The sequence below is a fragment of the Canis aureus genome, chromosome 16 (assembly GCF_053574225.1).
Source record: "Canis aureus isolate CA01 chromosome 16, VMU_Caureus_v.1.0, whole genome shotgun sequence".
Lineage (NCBI taxonomy): Eukaryota > Metazoa > Chordata > Mammalia > Carnivora > Canidae > Canis > Canis aureus.
In genome coordinates this window covers 26048720-26070322 of record NC_135626.1, presented here as the reverse complement: position 1 = coordinate 26070322, position 21603 = coordinate 26048720, and the positions used below count along the sequence as shown (strand labels likewise).

The window sequence follows — 21603 nt, the reverse complement described above, 5'->3', positions numbered from 1 at the left end:
CCTACTTTAAATACCTCCCCTAGCAAAAATGTTATGAAATATAGAATAATCCTTTGCCAACTATGATAGCTCTCAAGAGTACCAACCACAGTGAGATTGGGTTGACTCAGTTTATTGAAGTTAATGAGTGATTCCAACTGCTACAGATGGTGCCTTCAGACTCTGCTCAGACTACTCAAAAATATGTTCTATTGATCACAAGGGAAATCACGGGCAAGAACAGATCTACAGAAATAAATATATCTTCCCTATTAATAGCAACAAATAGATCTTATTTAAATCTCCCATTATGTGCCATTAAGTGCTAAGCACTTAATATGCAAGTATTATTTTTTCATTTCAGAACTCAAAGCTAAGAGAGGTTAATCGACTTGCCCATCATTAAACATATAGCAAGTGGAATATCTGGACTGAGAACTAATGGTCTACATAATTCCAAAGCCCAAGTTCTGTCCACTTTATTCAAGGTACATAATGAACTAAAACAAGGCCATCACCATATGTAAAGATTTTACATTTGAAATACCACCTCTGTTGATCTGATTTTTTGTATGTGGCTCATCTTCTCACCAGTATCTTAGTCTTCTGGCAGCTTCATTTTTTTCAAAATGAGCATCAAACATTTTCTGTTGATCTTTTCTCAACTTTTTTACTGTAATATTGAGTATATTCTGGCTGTGTTCTCAATTGTCCTTATGCCTCACTTCTAACTCCATTGTCGAAAAAGTTGTTACTGAAGCTCAGATCCTGCCTATGATGGCCTGCCCCATGGAAACTAACGTTTCATGACCTTTGCCTCCTATAAAGAGGTAATGGATAAATCTTTCTCTATGGGGAGTTTTTCTTGCCACTTGATGTTAAGTCTTGTATGGAGAAGGTAATTAGGGGGGTGGTTGATGGAATTTTTCCAGTTACGAAATCTGATATCCATATCTTGTCTAAGCACAAGCTCCAATTTAGATGTGGAGCTTGCTACTAGAGTCAGTCTTTCTCCTGGGGAATGCATGGGCTGTCATAACATTTTTGTCATATCTCCATGTTGATTGTGCCATTATGTTGATGGAACCAAATTCAGGAGCCACTTTTAACTTGAACGCTCTTGATGAGGGTCTTAGAGGAAAGCCTGATTTGTCTTGGGTAAGTAGGTTGATACATTATCTTTCTAGCTTAATATTAGCAAAAATGTATTTTTTGCTAATATTTTGATGCAAGAGCCTTTAGTGCCTAACAATGAAACATCCAACTAAGGGAAGTTAGAAAGAAATCAGTAAAACCTTGTGTCATAAAAATCAGCATTACTTTCATATACATATCAAACTATAAATCAACATTTTTCTACCTATTTACAACCTAGCATACTTTAACCCCACCTCATTATGTTTCTTCTCTTATTTATATTCCTGATTGAGTTCATGGTGTTTATTTTAAGGTCAGTAGAGTCTGTTTCCAGCTCCTCATAATATTTTAACTCTTCATCTGTCCCTCATCCTTCACTGTGATTTAATTATTTATTACAAGCATCTCTTAAGTCACATCTGTTCAGAGCTCTTTTCTGGGCCTTAAAATTATACCAAACTCTCTAAGTCTTGCTCTGTATTCTACAAAAAGCCTTTTAGATTGTAATGCTCTATATTCTACAAAAAGCCTTTTAGATTGTAATTGTAATGAAGTAAAACCTTTTACCTAAGAGAAATATTTTTAATGATATAAACAACAATCAGAAAGAAAATATGCAATGAAAAGGGTTAAAAGGGGTCTTAAAATTACTATTCTATCAAGTCTCTCCATCCATATATTTATCCTACATTTTGCTCAGAGTAGCCTACAGTATTATTAGTCTGCTAATACTAATTTTCCAAGGGTTCTGGAAAGTAATTTAGCAGAAGAATTATTCTCAAAAAATACACTAGGAAATTAAACCACAGTAGGACATTGTACAAGGTCTCCTGACAATTATAGAAATAATATTTAGATGTCCTGACTCCTAATTAATTATTTACTACAAATAAGCTGATTGCTAGGGACGTTTGGCTACATGTCCCTTAATTATCTATTAGCACATAATATTAGTATATGTTAGAATACTAATGCATGTGTTCATATATTTTTATCTGTTAATATACATAATCCTTCCTTCTGCAAAGCTTTCAGTGTAGAAAATAAATTCCAAGATATGATAACTAGTGATAAAACAGTCAAGGGTTATCAAGGAGGAAATCAAAGAAGAAGAGACATGCACAAAATGTTGAAGAAAATTAGCAAGAATTTTCGTAATTGTTTTTTTTTTTATTGTTTTACTCTAAATCAGTGCCTTTCAAAATTTTAAAACCATGACTCATATGGTTTTTAAATAAATGCATTTTATCATAAAACTTAAAAGTAGTTATCCTCACTATGTGCAATACATCTTTGATGCAATTTCCATTTCATTTCTTAAAAATCTGGTTAGAATCTAATGAGTGGGTCAAAGTCTGTAATTTGAAAATCACTGCTTTAACTTGTCCACAGCTATGAAGAAATAGAAAGAGGAGAAAGAGTTAGTGATGACATAAGCTAGTCCAGGCCAAATTTAGTAAGAGATATTTAACACGATCCTTTTCTTCCCTTACTTACAAATATGTACATCTTAAAGACTTCAAAAGAAGGAAGTTATATGTGCCCAACAGTGCACATTTTTAGGATGCCAAAGAGTTTTTACCTAAATTGCTTGTTCTTGTTTCAAAGTAATGGTCCAAAAGCAAAGATGTGTATGTGTTTCTTTAAATGAACTAGTGTGAATTTTAAATAGCAGATTTCTGCTTTCATAAATCATTTGTATCAAATTCATCTGTTGTTCTTCATATGGTATAGCACAAGTGTGTTGCAGCTGGCTGCTTTACAAACTGGAATTTGGATTCTATTAACAGCTCCAGTGAAAGATTCCTCTCCAGTATCTGGGCTTCTTCACTGCTACACACACTGAACATGGCTTTTGCACAATTACTTAAAGCTCTTTCAATTAGAAATTGCAAGATAGCTGTCATCAAACTCATGTAATGTGCATCAGCCAAGCATCTGGCAGAATTTGTATGTGCAACAGATTAAATATCCACAATGTTTTCTCATCTTGAAGCAAATACATTGCTTTTATAGCTAATGGAAAAATCAGAAGTGTTTCCATTATCCTGGTTTTAAAACTACACATACAACAAAGCAAATGTCAAAGTAAAATGCATGGGTTTTTTTTTTTTAATTGCTACTAGGAAGTATATAAAATAGCTTTATTTGCACCAATGTGAAACTTTACCATTACTTTTAAGACATGAGATATAAAAATAACAAGAAATTGATAGCGTTTGAATAAGTAGCATAGTTGCTGAGCATAATGAATTTTGCTGTCTGGAAAGCCCATTTAAAATTCATTCTACCTCTAAGCAGTATTATGTCACATAGTAGAAAATGCACTAGAGGGGCGCCTGGGTGGCTCAGTCGGTTAAGTGTCTGTCTTTGGCTCAGGTCATGGTCCCATGGTCTTGGGATTGAGCCCCATGTTGGGCTCTCTGCTCAGAGGGTAGCCTGATTCTTCCTCTCCCTCGCCTCCCTCCCCTCCGCCCCCCCTTGTGCTCTCTCATGCTCTTTCTCTCAAATAAATAAATAAAATCTTAAAAAAGAAGAGAATGCACTAGCTAGTGTAAAAGGCCTGGGATTTAGGTCTTAGTGCAGTCATTAACTGATAGTGTAACTTTGGGTGATCCACTTAACCTTTCTAAAATTCATTTTCTTAATTTTAAAAATGAAGATATTAAACCACACAGCTTATAAATTCCAAAGTGTTTTGGGGATAGTGAGGCTTGAGGTAGTTATTTATTATATAAAGGTTAACAAACAGGAATTATCCACTTATTCCTTTCCACATTAATTTGTGGGTACCTCTCATCATGTAGGTAGGAAGTAATTATCTTTGCTTAAATGCAAACAAGTTTAATAAAGCTTTAGAAGGGGATCCCTGGGTGGCGCAGCAGTTTGGCGCCTGCCTTTGGCCCAGGGCGTGATCCTGGAGACCCGGGATCGAATCCCACATCGGGCTCCTGGTGCATGGAGCCTGCTTCTCTCTCTGCCTGTGTCTCTGTCTCTCTCTCTCTCTCTGTGTAACTATCATAAATAAATTAAAAAAAAATTAAAAAATAAATAAATAAATAAAGCTTTAGAAATAATCTCTGATCCCACTTAGAAACTAACAGAATAGAGGTTGCTAGAAGTCTATTCTAGTTATCTAGGTAAAGCTTTCAATCGCTATACTAAACGAACAAATCATATAGGAAAACATATTAGCAAAAATTGGATAGAGTAATAAGATAAACCAGTATGCACATCCACCCGTATTATTGAGAAAAGGCAATGTGTTTTTATACAATTGAATTGAACAAAAATTATACTAACTTATGAATACTAGAGCTACCAGAGAGAGAAAGTGGTAAGCATCTGGAGTTAAGTTTTTTCTTCATGTAATCACAGTGATGACATCATTCACAAATGGCAGAACATAATAAAGCATTTATCTTTCATTCCACAAGGTGGTGTGTTTTATGTATAAACTACTTGGGGTAGTGTTTTTATTCTGAATCTAATGATGTGCTTTTTAAACGGTTTTCTTATTTTTGCCTTGTTAGTACATCACTTAGAATCCTGCCTCTGGGTCTAACAAATTGCCTGATGCCAATGTAGATACATGTACTTGTTCCCAAATTGATAACATATGCCAAGCTTTTCTGTACCGCCCTCAATAAACACACTTTTAGGGGCAGTCTTGACCCTGATCTCAAAGAGAACTCTCAATGTGTTCCCTCTCAGCAAGAAGATCAGCTTCCCTGTGCTTTTTACCCTGTAGTTATGGCTTTAAAAATCAAATATACTTTAGAGACATAATATGATCCTTTATTCATAAATATTTGTATGTAGTATAGAGCCGAATGAAATTCGTGAAATACTATTAGAAGATATCTTAAAAAAAAAGTGGAGGAGTTTCTGGCAATAAAGTTTGCTAACTTCAACCTAAGAACCTATTCAGAGCCTTCCAAATACTTGAGATTTTACCTTTTCCTCCCTTCCATAATGACTTCTTCAACCAAACCCTCTCAGATGAATCCAAGATTAGTTTCAAGGAGTCCAGGTTAAAGGTGTTTGCTGATTCTTTATATTTGCCTCCTACAGCTTTATTTGAGATACACCTGTAAAATGAACATCAGTGGTAAGGTATAGGCTAATGCATAAACTGCACTGTATGTTTAGAGTACATTGGCCATTCATTCATTCATTCATTCATTCTCTCACTTACTTTTCAAATATCTATTAAGTGCTTTCATTGTTCCAGGCATGTGTTAAGCATTGAGGATACAAAATAAAAGGAATTCTTTTAAGAGTGATATTATAGTAATGATAGCATTAAATCTAATATTCACCAAGGTAAATGAGACTTAATAATTTTTATTTAAATATCTTTATTTCTAATAATTTTCTCTATTTTTTCTATTATTGATTTGAAATTATTGTTTCATTTGTCTTCTGCTTTTCTGTCTTTGATACAGTTTAAGTTAAGACTTATTTATGGTTTGAACACTACATCATATCAGAAAAAAATGATCAGTAAATTCATTTAAACATTTTAGGAGAGTTTAGAGGCGCTTGGGTGGCTCAGTAGGTTAAGCATCTGTCTTCGGCTCAGGTCAGGATCTCAGGGTGCTGGGATTGAGCCCCACATTGGGCTCTCTGCTCAGGGGGGGACCTGCTTCTCCTCTGCCCCTCCCTCCAGCTCATTCACTTGTGCTCTCTCTCTCTCTCTCTCTCTGAAGTTAATAAATAAAAAATATATTTTTTAAAAAACAAACATTTTAGGAGAGTTTCATGGCTCCTAATTGTTATTCCACTCTAATTTTTACTCTAAATAATTGTAGATTCTCAGTGTATGCTTAGGTCTTAGAGTCCTAGAAAAATGGAGGGAAATGGTCTTCACCAAGCATGTCTATGGGGATCAGAACTTTAATGTTATTTATTTAGAGAGGATTATAATAAGTATGAGCTCAGAGATCAGGAGACAGTACACACTACAAAAGTAAATACCATTATTAAGAGGACACATAATAGAAGGTTTAACTGTGTATACATCACAACTGTGTAGTCACTTTCCACCCTGGGAGGGACTGGTTGTATTCTTAAAGGGTGTCCTGATTCAAACGTATAGCAAAGTCAGTGATCAAATGCTCTCCTAACTAGAGATTACATCAGGTGTTTACTTTTAACAGTCTTTCTACTCAGGGCATAAAAAAATGGCATGTGAAGATGAAAAAAAACATTCTATGTACTGAAAGAAAATGTTGCTGGCTAAATGGTAAGGTAAATTCTTATTCAAACTAAAAATGTCTTTTTTCTTTCACTCCAGTTGAGTCATCTGAACATTCAGTAGTACGCTTAAGCCAATAAAAGAAAGAAAGAATAAAATATTCAGAAGTAAAACATGTCCATACTTACACAGTTTCAAGTTAGAAATGGTTGATTAATTATCTTATTAAGTTGCTATCCACTGCAATATTTAATGCTTTATATTACTGAAGGGCCACACAAATATTAGCAAATTGATTCCATAACACTCTTTAAAGTTTGCTAATGTTGTTACTGTGATTTCTAAGGCAAAGGCAGAAGAGACTATTTCAGAGTATACTTTGAGCTGAAGGAATGTGCAAATACCTGTAAATTAGTCCTGTTTTGGAAGTGAGGTATGCACTTCTGGAACAAGTAGGAAATATTGAGCTTTGGTGATTAGCCCAAAGAGCACTGGGTATTATTCTATATGTTCGCAAATTGAATTTAAATTAAAAAAAAAGAACCAAAAAGACAAGAAGTGCTATAGATCTGAATAGAGCAGGGGCTATTTTAATCCTCAGGAACAGGAATTATTCATATACCATGATTTTGTCTTTACACCCTAACTACTTCAGTAGCAACTGTGGGACTAGAAAAGGTAATTGGCCTTTCTCAGGTAATTCTGAACACATATGGAGCATACTATCATTGTACTCAAAGGCAGGTACTTCTGCATCTCAAATGGGTGCCACCTTGCTGGTCAAGTTCTCCCCAAACAAGAGGCAATAAAAACTAGCTATTCCCCAGGAACAGATCTTCAAAATTAGAAATGTGACTGGAAATCTGAAGGGAAAAAAAAAAGAGTTGGGGCGATTTTCTACATAAGCTCTCCCACCATCCCCTACTGCCTTTTAAAAAATAAATTAACTCATCATGAGACTTCCAAATGCATTCTTTTAACATATGGTAAGAGTGTAAACATACTGGATTTATTTCAGGGGAAGAAGTAACCTGATTGATTCAAACAGTACCTCAGAATTTATTCAGTAATGTCAAAAGTCACAACTTCTTTTTATCACTTTGGATTCACAAAATTGCATCAGAGGAAGATATATGCTTGAGTGTGATTGCTCCCAGACATGCATTTTTCCTCCATCAAGGATCTGAAATAATACCAGAAAGCCAGCTTGTATTCGTGTGGGTTTTAGTGGCACTCATCCAGAATGATTTCCCATTGAATGTTATGTCAAACTTGTGAAACAATAAGGTTATATCCTGACACCAGTAATTTTCTCTCTGGCATCTAAAATTCAGATCCTTCTGTTGGTAAAACTGTTCTCCAAATTTATCTAGCTATCTTGTATCACTTTTGCAAGGTAAGGGTAAGAGTGCTGAGCAGGCAAGTATGGGAGTGAATGTGTGAAAAATTAGAAGAATTTGAGAAATTGATTAATAATAGGAGAGTTCTAATATCAGAAGTTAATGGTATTCTTACACTTTGAAATGAACAATGGAAAGTCAAAACCTTGTTGAATTGAATGTAGAGGAAGTATACACTGGAATGAAGTCAGTACTGCCAGGATTAAGTCTTCATTCCTTTTCATTAGGAAGAGTCTCTCCCATGCACACATGTCACCATACTAATAGGCAGCAGGAGACACTGTTGTACTGTTTTCTTCCCACCATGAGAGGCCTGAGGATGAAATCAGAGATCATCTGCTTGTGAATATGGGGGGAAAGAACCCATTTTCACTGCAAGGATTTAATGTGATGTTGATGGCAAGTGACATGATCACTGAAAACAGATGCCATATGGAGTCTCATTGATTGATGTGCAAATCTTTGACAGCAGAAACCCAGGTTGTCAGTTTGCCTTCATGGTTGTCTTATTGAGATCCAGTCAGGAAAGGTTCTTCTGTTGGGACATGAATCACTCTGACAGAGAACTAAAAGTTTCTTCTATCTGGCCTTATTATTTTCAAGTGTAAGCAACAGGGAGAATTTTTCTAAAGGTGAAACTCAGGAATTTCAAAATCCCCTTTAAAACAAATTATCTTCTTTAAATGAAGAACATTTTCACTAAATAGTTCATTAGACCTTGTTTTCTTGTTTCAAGCAACATTTTTATTATCCTTCTAGATGGTGGCTATTGCCCTCAAGGCATTTGCTAGTCTTCTACGTCTATGTGCGACAACTTTGGTTAAATGGGGATTTTGCAAAATGAGGAATCATGCCCCTCATGCTTTGGTGTGAGTTTGTATGCTGCCGTAGTACAAAGAAAACACATAACTTTACCATGTGCAGTAAAAAAGGGACTGCCTTGAATTAAGAAACCTCTCCGGAAGCAGCTGGAGGAGCCTCTCCACCTGAACTCAGTTTGGGAGGCTTGTGCACTTTGGTTTTAATTGGTGCAGTCTGATCAAGCAAATCAAAACAAGGAAGTATTCATAAGCTCTAGAGGGAATGGTGTTCTTTAGAATCTCAAAGAACTATATATTTTGTTAGATATTAATCATATGTGATGCTGTAAAGAAATGCACTTGGCAACAACATGAGAGATGATGGCATTAGTATAATGTGTGTAGTGGAAAGGTTTCTGAATCCAAAGCCTGTAAATACTTTATTCCAATGGTAGATCCTAATTATATTTTCTGAATTAGTTTTTGATTGGCTGGCTTATTTTATGTTTGTTTTAATAACATCTATTAAAGATTTTTCTACTATAAAGCAGTACATATTTTTTGTTAAAACACTGGAGAATTTAAGAAAAAACACCCATATTTTTATTGCCTTTAGACAACCAATATATTTTCCTATGTATACGTATTTTTTTTTTTAAAGATTTTATTTGAGAGAAAAAGCAACAGAGAAAGAGAGCACAAGGAGGGGAGGGGCAGAGGGAGAGAGAAAAGCAGACTCCCCACTGAGCAGGGAGCCCAAAGCAGGGCCCAATCCTAGGACCCTGGGATCATAACCTGAGCTCAAGGCAGACGTTTAACCGATTGAGCCACCCAGGCACCCCCTACAGGTTTTTTTAAAAAAATATATACCATATGTAAGATTTTGTATTCTGCTTTTTAAACTTAATATTCTATCACATAATATTTGTGTAAAACTCGTCTAAATTTTCTTTTATTAGCTACAGTGATAATCAATGGATATATTGTTGTGTTCTTAACCATTTCCTCATTGATATTTACCATTTCCTATCATGTTAACTAAGATTGCAATGAATATTTCTCTTCAAAGTTGCATCTCTGGATCTTAGTTTATATTTATATAATTGGTTCCCAGATATATAATTATTAGGTTAAAATATAAAAACTTTTTAAAGGCTTTTGATAGAAATTGTGAAACCATTTTCCACAATGGTTATTTCAATTTGCACTCTCTCAAGCAGAATGTGATAGTATTCATTTCACGGCTCATTTAGATGGCTGATTATGAGGCCCAATGGAGTTTGAAAAGATGTAATTGCTGTTTGACTCTTTCCTTAACCACCCTTAATCTCTGCATGTTCAATTTTCTTCATTAATGAGATGAATTATAAAATATCTCACAAAACCGTTGTGTGAAAAAGCAGTAAAAATAAATAGAAAATAACTCATAATTTAAAAACATTTACTAAGTTCCTGCTGTGCATGGGATTACTCTACTTATGAATATGTTTTTTCAATTGAGAACACCTAACAAATTTTTATTTTCCCTAAACAATAGTAGTCTAAGGAAGGAAAGGATGAAAAAACCTTCGGTTAGAGAATCAAGAGACCCATTCTCTATTTTACTCTTTTACTAACTTGCTGTGTGACCTTGTATAAATTACTAAAGTCTTTTGGTCTCTAGTTCTTCATCAAGGAGTGCAGCGGATTTAATCAGATTATCTCTAAACTGCTTCAGGATCTAAGATTCTTTGATGCTATCCAAAGTCATTTTTCCAGAAAAGAATGACCCTTCTATCTACTCCTCCTTTCAAAATCCAAATGGAGAGTGCCTGCAATATTTATTTCTAAAAACTCTCAGTGAGTTCAAATGTGTATGGCTGTACTCGGGTAACTTTCATGTTTCTATTCAGATTTACTTTAAAGAAATATCATGATGAGAGCATAACCTTTGCTTGATCCTTTTGTGAGTTAAACAAAAACAGATGAAAGTTATAACAAAGAATCCTTTAAAAATATAACTATACTGCAATGTGCCAAATTATGCTGTAAGCTTTGTAGTGTAATGGTCACTGTTTTCAGTGAGAATTGCATAAAAGTCTTTGAGATTACAATTTGATGCTCATAACTACAACACAGAAGATATCTTACTCTATAGGGAACATCATCTTATCTGGGCTATAGTGAAAACTTACTTTGTTTATTTCATTTTGTATACTCTTAAATATATTGCTAACAAGGAAAAAAATCACATTTTATTTACTAGCAGGATTTTGTTATGGAAAATTTACAAAATTTACATTTTTTAATAACAGCTTTATTATGATATAATTCACAATTTTAAAGTGTATAGTTCAATGGTGTTTAGTGTGTTCACAAAGTTGTAAAACCATCACCACAGGTGTGTTTTAAAGACAAAATGAAAATGTGCAGACAATACACTAATTGCTTGCTTCTATTTATTAGATTTTGTATTATGTATGCCTATATTTTTTTTCACTCAAGACCTTGTTTAGTTGTAAGAATTTAAACTATTCAGAGTCAGTAAATAATTGGCTGTGTTATGAGCACATTTTCAGTTTTATTTGAAATCCACCATCTCTCCAATCCTACTTGGAAATCTTTTGTTTACAGAATAAAGAAAAACTAAAATAGTTGTATATATGTTGTGTCCCTCAGAAAAGACATCAACAAACTAATATTTTTATTTTTATTTATTTTTATTTTTTTAAAGATTTCATTTATTTATTCATGAGAGACACAGTAGAAGGCAGAGACATAGGCAGAGGGAGAAGCAGGCTCCATGCAGAGAGCCCGATGTGGAACTCAAGCCCGGAACCCGGGATCACGCCCTGAGCCAAAGGCAGACGCTCAACCACTGAGCCACCCAGGTGTCCCAACAAACTAATATTTTTTATTTAACCTATAAATTTTCTGTGATATCCTTATCCACATTTGGAAAGCCAGTTGAACTCTAAATCTGAAATACACAGATGGGGCACCTGGATGGCTCAGTCAGTTAGGCATCTGACTCTTGATTAGGGCTTAAGTCATGATCTTAAGGTCATGAGATGGAGCCCTGTGTCAGGCTCTGTGCTCAGCAGGAAGTCTACTTGAGATCTCCCTCTCTCTCTCTCTCCTTCTGCCCTTTCCCCCTGCTGTGCATGCACGTAAGCAAGTGCTCTCTCGCTCTCTCTCTCTCTCCCATGAATAAATAAACCTTTTAAAAAAATTAAAATACATAGAAACACTATAAGGGTAGTAACTCATATATCATAATAACTCATTACGATATTTTAGAGAGATTAGGAACATTGTTATTTGTCATCTTGTCTTTAAATGAGCATTGAAATATGTGAAAAACAAACCTAGCTTGAGGAAAATAATTTGACTCATAATGAGACTTAAAAATTCAGAGAAAAATGTGGGACAGTTAACAGAGATCAATAATTAGTTGAGAAATAACAAACTTGGAAATAGTGGGCATGATTTTCATTTTTGTAAAATTGTTTATTTCTGGGAACATTCTGTGTTGTATAAATGAGATTTATATATTAGTTGGAAGCTACTTAATAATGCAGCATTGTTTTTTAGGAAAAAAAGACTGACGCCCTCTGCTGTCATTTTAACTTCTTTCTATTTGCTGTCAAAAAAGGAAGGAAAGGGGAAAACCCAAGCGAAGTCGTCAGGGAGCAATACTGGTAAATTCTGGCATCCACACTTCCATGGACTGAATCACCTGCCTCTATCTGACTATTTTATAACTTCACTCTGAAGTGAATTCCCATCATCATTAGAGACAAACATAATTCTTTAAAAAAAATTTATTTATTTATTCATGAGAGACACACAGAGAGGCAGAGACATAGGCAGAGGGAGAAGCAGGCTCCATGCAGGGAGCCAGATGTGGGACTCGATCCCGGGTCTCCGGGATCACGCCCTGAGTCGAAGGCAGATGCTCAACCACTGAGCCACCCAGGCATCCCAAACATAATTCTTTTTAAAAGATTTTGTAGTGATAGAAATGTGTGCCTATGAAATTCAGAAAAAATCATATGAAATGAAAGTATCATTTGAGATTTCTCCCGAAATGAAACCAAAATGGGTTTGTTTGGTAATCAGAGGAAATCTCAGCCAAAAATACTTTTGGAACTAATGAGTACCTCCTTATTCAGTGAAGCAACTTAGAATATATGTTGACTGGACAGACTTAAAATTGTTATTTTTCACTATTTTATTGAAGCATTTGGAGAATTCCGGCTGTAGATGGCAGCATCACACTAATGCATCCTTTCTAAAGCCTCCGAATTTGTAAGAAAGATGCTAAAAGCTCTCTGATGCCTAGAGGACTACAGTTCATTCACTAAAAACCAGACACTTTTTTTTTTTTTTGAAGGTGAAAACTTGCCTTGAGTCTGCAAGCATCCACATCTAAATTTACTACATTCAGACTTATCCCCAAAGTTTTCAGCATATTCTTTTAGTTGTGAGGTTTGGAAGACAAAATGAATGTGTATTTTATTAGAGCTTCTGAAAATACCAATTGCAGGGCCTTTGAAAACACAGATTTGTCAGCATTTCACATTAATGGGTCTTTTATTTGTTTGTTTTTCTTCCTGATTTATAGATAGCACCCCATTATAGAGGCAATATATCTTAATTTAAATAACTTTCAAGTTATTTATGACTGGCAATGACTTTGAGGCTGAGGTGTTTTACTTTGTTTTATTTTTGTTAACAGGTTCATTCTGGTGCTAGTGATAACAGTAGAGCCTAAAATAAAAGCAGTTTTACAGAGTTCTCTGGATGATTGGAGTAATCTAGTTAATTGCATGAAAGACTCCAATTTTTCTTAAAAAGTTTTTTTTCATTTCCTGCTATATTCTAACTTAAAATTTTAAAAGAAAATTATAAGTAATAAATGATGAAGACTCAGTATGCCACAGATATTATGTAAGGTTCTTTTATTATCTTATTTCACTTAACTCTTATTACAAACACATTATTCTTATTCTGCACATGAAAAAGCAAGGGCAAAGGGATTCAATGACTTGCCCAACATTTCACAGCTAAAAGTGATGGAACCAGACTATAATGCAGAGTTTTGTTTTTTTTTTAATTTTTTATTTATTTATGATAGTCACAGAGAGAGAGAGAGAGAGGCAGAGATACAGGCAGAGGGAGAAGCAGGCTCCATGCACCGGGAGCCCGACGTGGGATTCGATCCCGGGTTTCCAGGATCGCGCCCTGGGCCAAAGGCAGGTGCCAAACCACTGTGCCACCCAGGGATCCCAATGCAGAGTTTTTTTTAATTCTAAGATCAGTTCATTCAAAGTGACGATAGCTGCTTCTCCAAAGACAAACATAGTCTGGTAAGTAGGACATGAAAGATTTAAGACAGGAAAATGGATATAATTTGTAAGCACTTGGAATGGGTGATTTTTTAAATTTTGGGTTTTTTTTCTTCCTTCAATAAATATTCATTAAATGTCTAGTATGTACTAAGCCCTGGAAAGGAACCAAGGAAACACCAACATAGTCTATAATACACAGTTCTTACCCTTTTATGTAGTGTATGGGGGGATACCAATATACAGATAGATGATTACAACACAGTGATTCTATCCTTGCATTTAGTACGTTGTAATATATGGTAATATGGGAATACAGAGAGGGCAAACCTTACCTGAGGTAGAGGGGAAGAGAGCCTTCCTGAAGTAACTGATATTTCAGTTGAGTCTTATAGGGTAGACTAGCAAATTGGAAGAGATAGAGGAAAGACACTGCAAACAGAAAAGCAGTATAAACCAAAGACAGTAATGGTGTGCACATTAAATAATGTAGTTCTAATACTGAAGTGAAACATTTGAATTTTTTAGAGGGGGGACAGAGGCAGAGGCAGAGGGAGAGAGAGAATCTTAATCCTAGGCTTGATCTCACAAGCCTGAGATCATGACCTGAGCTGACATCAAGAGTCGGATGCTTAACCAATTGAACCATCCTGACACCCCTAAAGTGAATAATTTGGGAAATAGTTTTGTTGAGTTCAAAGGGAAGAGTCAGGGTCATTATTTTCTCATCAACCCTTAACAATTACCTAAAAATATTATAATAATACTAAATCTTAAGGACGCTTAGATGACAACCTCAACCATCAAAAATATAGTTAAGAACCTAGAAGAGGAAGGAAAATAAGAAAACTGACATTTATTGAATAGCACTCATGTCATCTCAATACTGCACATTAATTCTGTGATATAAATAGTAATGTGTCTGCTTTATGACAAGGCTTAAAAATATTAAGAAAGTTTCCCATAGCAAGCTAGGGAATGGCAAAGCCAGAGTTGGGGCTCTGATGACTCTAAAGCCTGTGCTCTTTTTTTATGCTTTTGTAGGAGAGGGAAAATTGTTTTTCCTCCTACCCTTCCAAGATCTTGACTGGAGCTCTATAACAAAAGATGGATTAACAAGAGAAAAGCATACAAATTTATTTAATATAAGTTTTATGTGACATAGGAGCCTTCATAAGGAAATGAAGACCCAAAGAAGTGATTAAACCTGAGTGATTTTATGGTAGGTGTGACGAAGAGTAGAAAGTCATGGGAAAATGTGATAGGACAAAAAGAGTGTGAGCTCAGAGTAGTAAACTGGGAGAAACTTAGTAAACTGCTTGTTGACCTCTTGGTGTCCATCTGTCTTCAGAGATAAGGATGCTCTTTTTCTCCAGGTAGAGAGAGGGCACCTCTCACATGAAGGTTTTATGACCTGATTCAGGGGAAGGTCAGAAAGTTCTTCCTGCACATGCTGTTTCTCAAATTCCTTCAGCTTAAAATATGCAATATGCCAAGATTAGATGCATATTTTGGGGTAGCGTGTCTTGAACCCTGTCTTTTTTCAGAGTAGCCAAAAGTTAAGCATCACAAAGTCTATACAGTATGACTTCCTTATGCACTTTACTCATAGGAAAGTTCCTCAAACTCTGACTCAGGGGATTTACTTTTATAAATCAAATCCATTCCCATTGTCCACTCCTCATCATCTCATACATCAACTAAAATTAAATTCCGGGGGTGCCTGGGTAGCTCAATGGGTTAAGCATGCAACTCATGATTTTGGCTTAGGTCATGATTTTGAGATTGAGTCCTGACTCTGGCCCGGTGCTCAGTAGGGAGCCTGCTGGAGATTCTCTCCCTCTGCTCCTCCCCCAACTCATATGTGTGCATGTTCCCTCTCTCTAAAATAAATAAATAAATATTTTTAAAAAACTGAACTTCCTAACCCTGTCTGGTCAGAGTTACCACCAGCACCACACTCCATACCACTGAAGTTATTTTTCTGAAACAGAACTAGTCCTATTACTTATGCAAACAAAAACTTTACTGCTTTCCAATTGCCTTTAAAACGTTCAAACTCCTTAGCATAATATTCAAGGCTATTTACTTAGCCCTGTGTTTTTCCATACATATGTCTGTTTCTTTCCTTCTTTCTGCCCTTCTCCCATTCCCTTTCTCTCTCTCTTTCTCTTTCTTCCCTTTCTCTGTCTTCCCCCATGTCTTTCTTGTTCCCGCCCTCTGTCGCTTGCTCTCTCCCTCATCCTCTCCTTTTTACCATGACTATAGTAACACTGGAATATTTATTGTTCCCTGAACATAGCATGTTCTCTTCCCCTAAAATGTACTTCCTATCCTTTTCTAGCTGATAAGATCTGACAAAATCCAATTAATCTTTCAAGGTATGGTTTAAGTGTCACCAACCCTGTGAAATCTTTCCCTGTCTCCCAGGATTAAATTAATACTTCCTACTTTATACTCCCACAACACTATTCTTACCTTTATCAGTGCCCTTAGCAGTTTATTTTACAATTAGTTATATACATATATGCTTGTTGAATTATGAGCATGCTTATACCATCTTAGAATAAGAGAGTCATATTACTTCCTCAAAAAACTAAAATAGTGAATACTCAGAATGTTTATTGAATGCGTAAGGCTCAGTTATCTGAATTCACAGAGGCATTAAAAATAATGAATTAGGAAAAGAAAGATGAGATTATAAGTTATGCTAGGCATCCTGATTATAGCAAAAAAATGATAGCTCTGAGCATGGGGAAGATAGAAAACCACATAAAACACAAGTAACTAAAAATACCGATCTGAGCTTATATGTTATGGAATTGAACAGCAAGTTTATTTCAGCGTATCCTGAGGTGGCACTGTTACCACCCAGTACATTTTAATTGACGATAAGATTAGTGATCCTGTATTATTATGAAAGCATTTACAATTTGTTCTGTATGGTGTGTTTAAGAAAGCATGATGGCATAAGGATAGACATATAGATCAATTAAACAGAATTGAGAGTTCAGAAATCATCCCATGTATCCATGGTCAACTGATTTTTGACAAGAGTGCTAAGATTATTCAATGAGGGAAAAATAATCTTTTCAACAAATAGTGCTGGGACAGCTGGATAGCCACATGCAAAATAATGAAATTGGGTTCCAATTTCATACCATATACAGAAATTAACTCAATATGGATCAAAGACCTACATCTAAGCACTTAAACTATACAGCTTTTAGAAGAAAACTCAGGTGTCAATTTCTATAACCTTGAATTTGGCAATGGATTCTTAGATATGACACCAAAAGCACAGGCAACAAAAGAAAGAATAGATAAATTGGATTTCTCCAAGATTTGAAACTTTGTACATTAAAAGACACTATCAAGAAAGTGAAAAGACTACCTAAAGAATGGGAGAAAATATTTGCAAATTATTTATCTGATAAGGGTCTGGTACTCAGAATATATAATGAACTCCTACAACTCAACAAAAGGACAAACAACCCAATTTCAAAATGAGTAAAGGTCTGGAATAGACAATGGCCAAAAAGCACATGAAAAGATATTCAAAATCATTTGCCATTATAGAAATGCAAAACAAGACCACAATGAGATAGCACTTCACACACACTAGGATGGCTATTTTTTTTTAAAGGAAAGTAACAAGTGTTGGTGAGGATATGGAGTAATTGGTAGCATGAATATAAAATGATGCAGCTCCTACGGAAAGCAGTTTGGTGGTTCTTCAGAAAGTTGTAGAATTATCATATAACACAGCAATTCCACTTCTAGCTATATAACCAAGAATTGAAAGCATGTATTTGTAGAAAATGTTGCATACAAAATATCAGGGGGTGAACTTGGTGTTTGATGGTTTTATAGATTCTTCAGGTATCCCTACACCTCACCCCAGTCTCATAACTTAGGTACATGACAAATGCAACCTTTCCTTTCACCCAGGAAAGATATGTGTTCTGGCATGGAGTGTGATCGTAAGTCCCTGATCCTCTCCTCCCTTCTCTCATATTCACAACTACAAGAACTAAAGATGGACCAGAGATTTGGCTCCAACTAGTATCCTCTGGCCCCTGAGCCATTAGGTTGACAATTCATTTATACGTCTTTCTGCTAACTCATGATCTCACTCAATAGCAGTATTTTTCTGGGTGGTATTTTTTGTTGTCAATCTTTATGCTTAAATATGGGTTCTTATTTTTCTCTGTGAATCATTGTGTCAACAAAGGTGTAGTTGGTTAGGTAAATACAGAGGAGATAAATGAACTAAATCCGAACCTGTAGAAACATTCTATTTTCAATGCTTACAGTAATGACTTGCACATTTGTAATATTTCTTTCTGGCTTCTTTTCATGGTAGGTATTGAGTCTGGAAGTTAAAAAAAAAGAGAGAGAGAGAGAGACAGAGAGAGAGAGACAGAGAAAGAGATAAACAGGGAATGCTTCCCACTAAGAGTCCAAAACATCTAAAATGAAAGTTGGCCTTTGAGTAACAAAAAAATGTATATGAAACACTTAAAAGAAAACAAGTACCTAATAGTTCTCAGGTAGAATTAGTCACTCTAATTTTGTAATATCTTCCAAAGTGTGCTTCTTTGAACTTTCAGTTGAAATGAGACCTGTGTTAATTAGCATGCAGCTTCTTGTCTTGGAGATCAACACATTAAAAACCAGGTGGATAAGTCCATTTCAATGTTAATCTAGGGTGTCTGAAGCTTCTCTTAGCTTTAAAAATGCTTTAAAATAGCCAACCCTCTAGCTCTATAGAAAGAGAAGTAGTTTGTAAAGGAACGTTTCAGCTTGTTTTTGCTTCATTTTCATTGTTAGTTTTTATAGAGATAATAGTTCCCAGCAATGATTGTTTCCAGTAAAAAGAAGTTCAAGGCAGATTGAAAATATTTTTGAATGAGCTCAAACAATTTGCAATTTATGTAGAGTGCAGTACTCTCTTACTCATAGGTAATATTGTTTAATCATTGTTAACATGTTAGGTATAAGATCAATGATTTCTGCCTGATAATACCTTGCACTTTAAAGTATATTTAGTGTTTACTTACCATCTGGTTTTAATGTGGTGGAGTCATAATACATAAAAGAGAATATTCACCAGGCCCATCTTTTGGGTTACACCCATTAACACAAAAGTTGTAATGTTTTCCAAAATGCCTTCATTTAATTACCAGTTATGCTGAACTTTTCACAAGTTGCATCAATGGTGAGTCACATAAATTAAAATCCACCGATGTATACAATAGAACAAAAGAGAGGGGCAAAAGAAGTTTCAGTCTCTAGACAAAAGTGGAATTTTCAAAAGGTATAAAGAAAAAAACCTTTGGTCAACTTCCCATCCTATAGAAGAGCTGTAAGAAAAATACTAGAGTCTAGTACCATGTAAACATTAATAGAAACTAATATTTCAGCAGGTGTGCATGTTGCTTTTTAAATTGAACAGAGTAATCCTTTGATCATGTCTCTGAAAAGGTTTTCTTTCCCAGATATGTTGCAGTAACTTTTCTTAAAGGTATAGTTACCCTTTCTGGAAATTTCTTGATGTCATTATTATTTTATGTTTAAAAACAATACAAATCCTTAAAAAAAAGGAGGGGGCGGGAATCCCTGGGTGGCTCAGCGGTTTAGTGCCTGCCTTCCTCCGGCCCAGGGCATGATCCTGGAGTCCTGGGATCAAGTCCCACATCGGGCTCCCTGCATGGAGCCTGCTTCTCCCTCTGCCTGTGTCTCTGCCTCTGTCTCTCTCTCTCTGCATCTCTCATGAATAAATAAGATCTTAAAAAAAAAAAAAAAAGAATTTCTACTTACATAAATTTACAAAATTCTTTTTCCTTTTAAAGATGTATTTATTTATTTATTTATTTATTTATTCATGAGAAACACAGAGAGAGAGGCAGAGACATGGGCAGAGGCAGAAGCAGGTTCCCTACAGGAAGCCTGATGCAGCATTCTGACCCAGAATCCCAGGATCACGACCTGAGTTGAAGGCAGACACTCAACCACTGAGCCACCCAGGTGCCCCAAATTTACTAAATTCTGTTATTAACCATGTTATTAACTGATACTAAGTTTTATTGTAATCAGAATTTACTTTTCCTTGCAATCTAGTTTAAGGAGTGACATTAACATATTTATATAGTGTGTATAGGATGAAAGATATACATGATATCATAATGATAGACAAGTAAACTATCAAATTAGAAAAGTCATTTAAAAAAACGATAAAATTGGTGATATAATGGTGTGTTTTAAAGGTATCACCATTGCAAATGTTTTTAAAAGTTTCGCTTTTTTCCAAGTTCTGTCAATACCCTTACAGACATAGCCTAAGGACAAACTTCTACTGATACTCTAATTCAAATCTGCCTCATATCCTGCCTCCTAGCTAGGCTTCCTGCCTCTCTCTAATCTTATCTTCTAAATCTGTCATCTATATTGCCCCCAGAAAAATTCACCTACAACTTCCTGCTTAAAATTTCAGTATTTCTTTAATATGCATGCAAGACCTCTGGTCCCTTATTGCCCAATCTTATCTTCTGCATCTCTCTATTTAGAATTTTATGCTCTAGTAATACTGGATTTTTTTTTATTATTACATACACACATATGTTATTTTATATTTTTGGTGCCTTTTTTCTCATTATGTTCCCTCTACTTGGATTGCACTTCCCATGGATCTTTGCTTGGCTCACTCTTACTCATCTCTTAAGAACCCAATTCAGGCATCATTTGATCCTGAGGTCCAAGGTTGAATTTAAAATCCTTTTCTTTGTGATCCCATAATGATCTCTGCAAATCTCTATTTAGTATATTACATTGAGATCATTTGTGTCTGTATAGAAGATCTACCTACTTTCTTTTTATGTCATTAGTGCCTAACACTAAACTTAATGCATACACTTGCATGTTTTCTGAAGTCAACATATAATAGTGTGTAACAGTAGGTAGAGTTTTTTTTTTCTGTTTATAGCTTTACTACTTTTTAGTTAATTGCCTTTGAGTAATCACTTGCCTCTTTAAAAGAGTTTTTTCATCTTTAAAATGAAGGTTGTTAGTAAATGGGGAAGCTAGGTTTCCATCCTAAGCAGTCTGATTCCAGAATCTATTCTTTTAACAATTACACTAGGCTGCATGATAGGAATGAGATTATTAGACTGAGTGAGATGCCAGTGAGAACACTTTGTAAAGCAAATGGTATTATGCAAATAATAGTAACTACCATTTTGGAGCTCTACTACATGTCACATACAGTACAAAGGAATTTTCATATCATATTAATTAACATCATAATTGTATTGATGATATATTAATTATAATTAATAACACTACCTGATTTATCATAGGTACTATTGTAATCTCCCCTAAAGATAAAACAATTGGGGCAAAGAAAGATTGTATAGCAATAGGTGGTAGGGCCTGAATTCAAGCACAGCCGTCTCAATCTGTAGCCAGTGTGCTTAACCATAATGTTGTGCTGCCTCTCACGTATTATAAACATGGTCGTTGTGTTCTCCCTACACATGAATTTTGTCACATCAGTCTTCCCATTTACACTGTATGTATCTGAAACCATATGCTCTAATCAAAGAGAGTTTATTCTATTTGGAGACTAAAGGAGGTGTTACAAAGCAATGTATATTGTCATGCCAATGAGGACTTTCAGGATTAGCACCTATAAATAACCAGATTGCTTCCTTAATATAGGTATGTGTTTAAAGATAGAATCACACATATACTAAATG

The 21603-nt window shown here is 35.2% G+C and overlaps 1 long non-coding RNA gene across 1 annotated transcript in view; it reads right to left on the bottom strand.

Annotated features, from left to right (window-relative positions):
* LOC144286233 (uncharacterized) overlaps window positions 1-21603 on the bottom strand; it is a 218370-nt gene that overhangs the window by 170197 nt on the left and 26570 nt on the right. The window contains exons 2-3 of the long non-coding RNA XR_013354295.1: window positions 14182-14278; window positions 5074-5207 (exon numbers count right to left, since the gene is read on the bottom strand). This is a non-coding gene — a long non-coding RNA (uncharacterized LOC144286233). The remainder of the gene's footprint in view (window positions 1-5073; window positions 5208-14181; window positions 14279-21603) is intronic.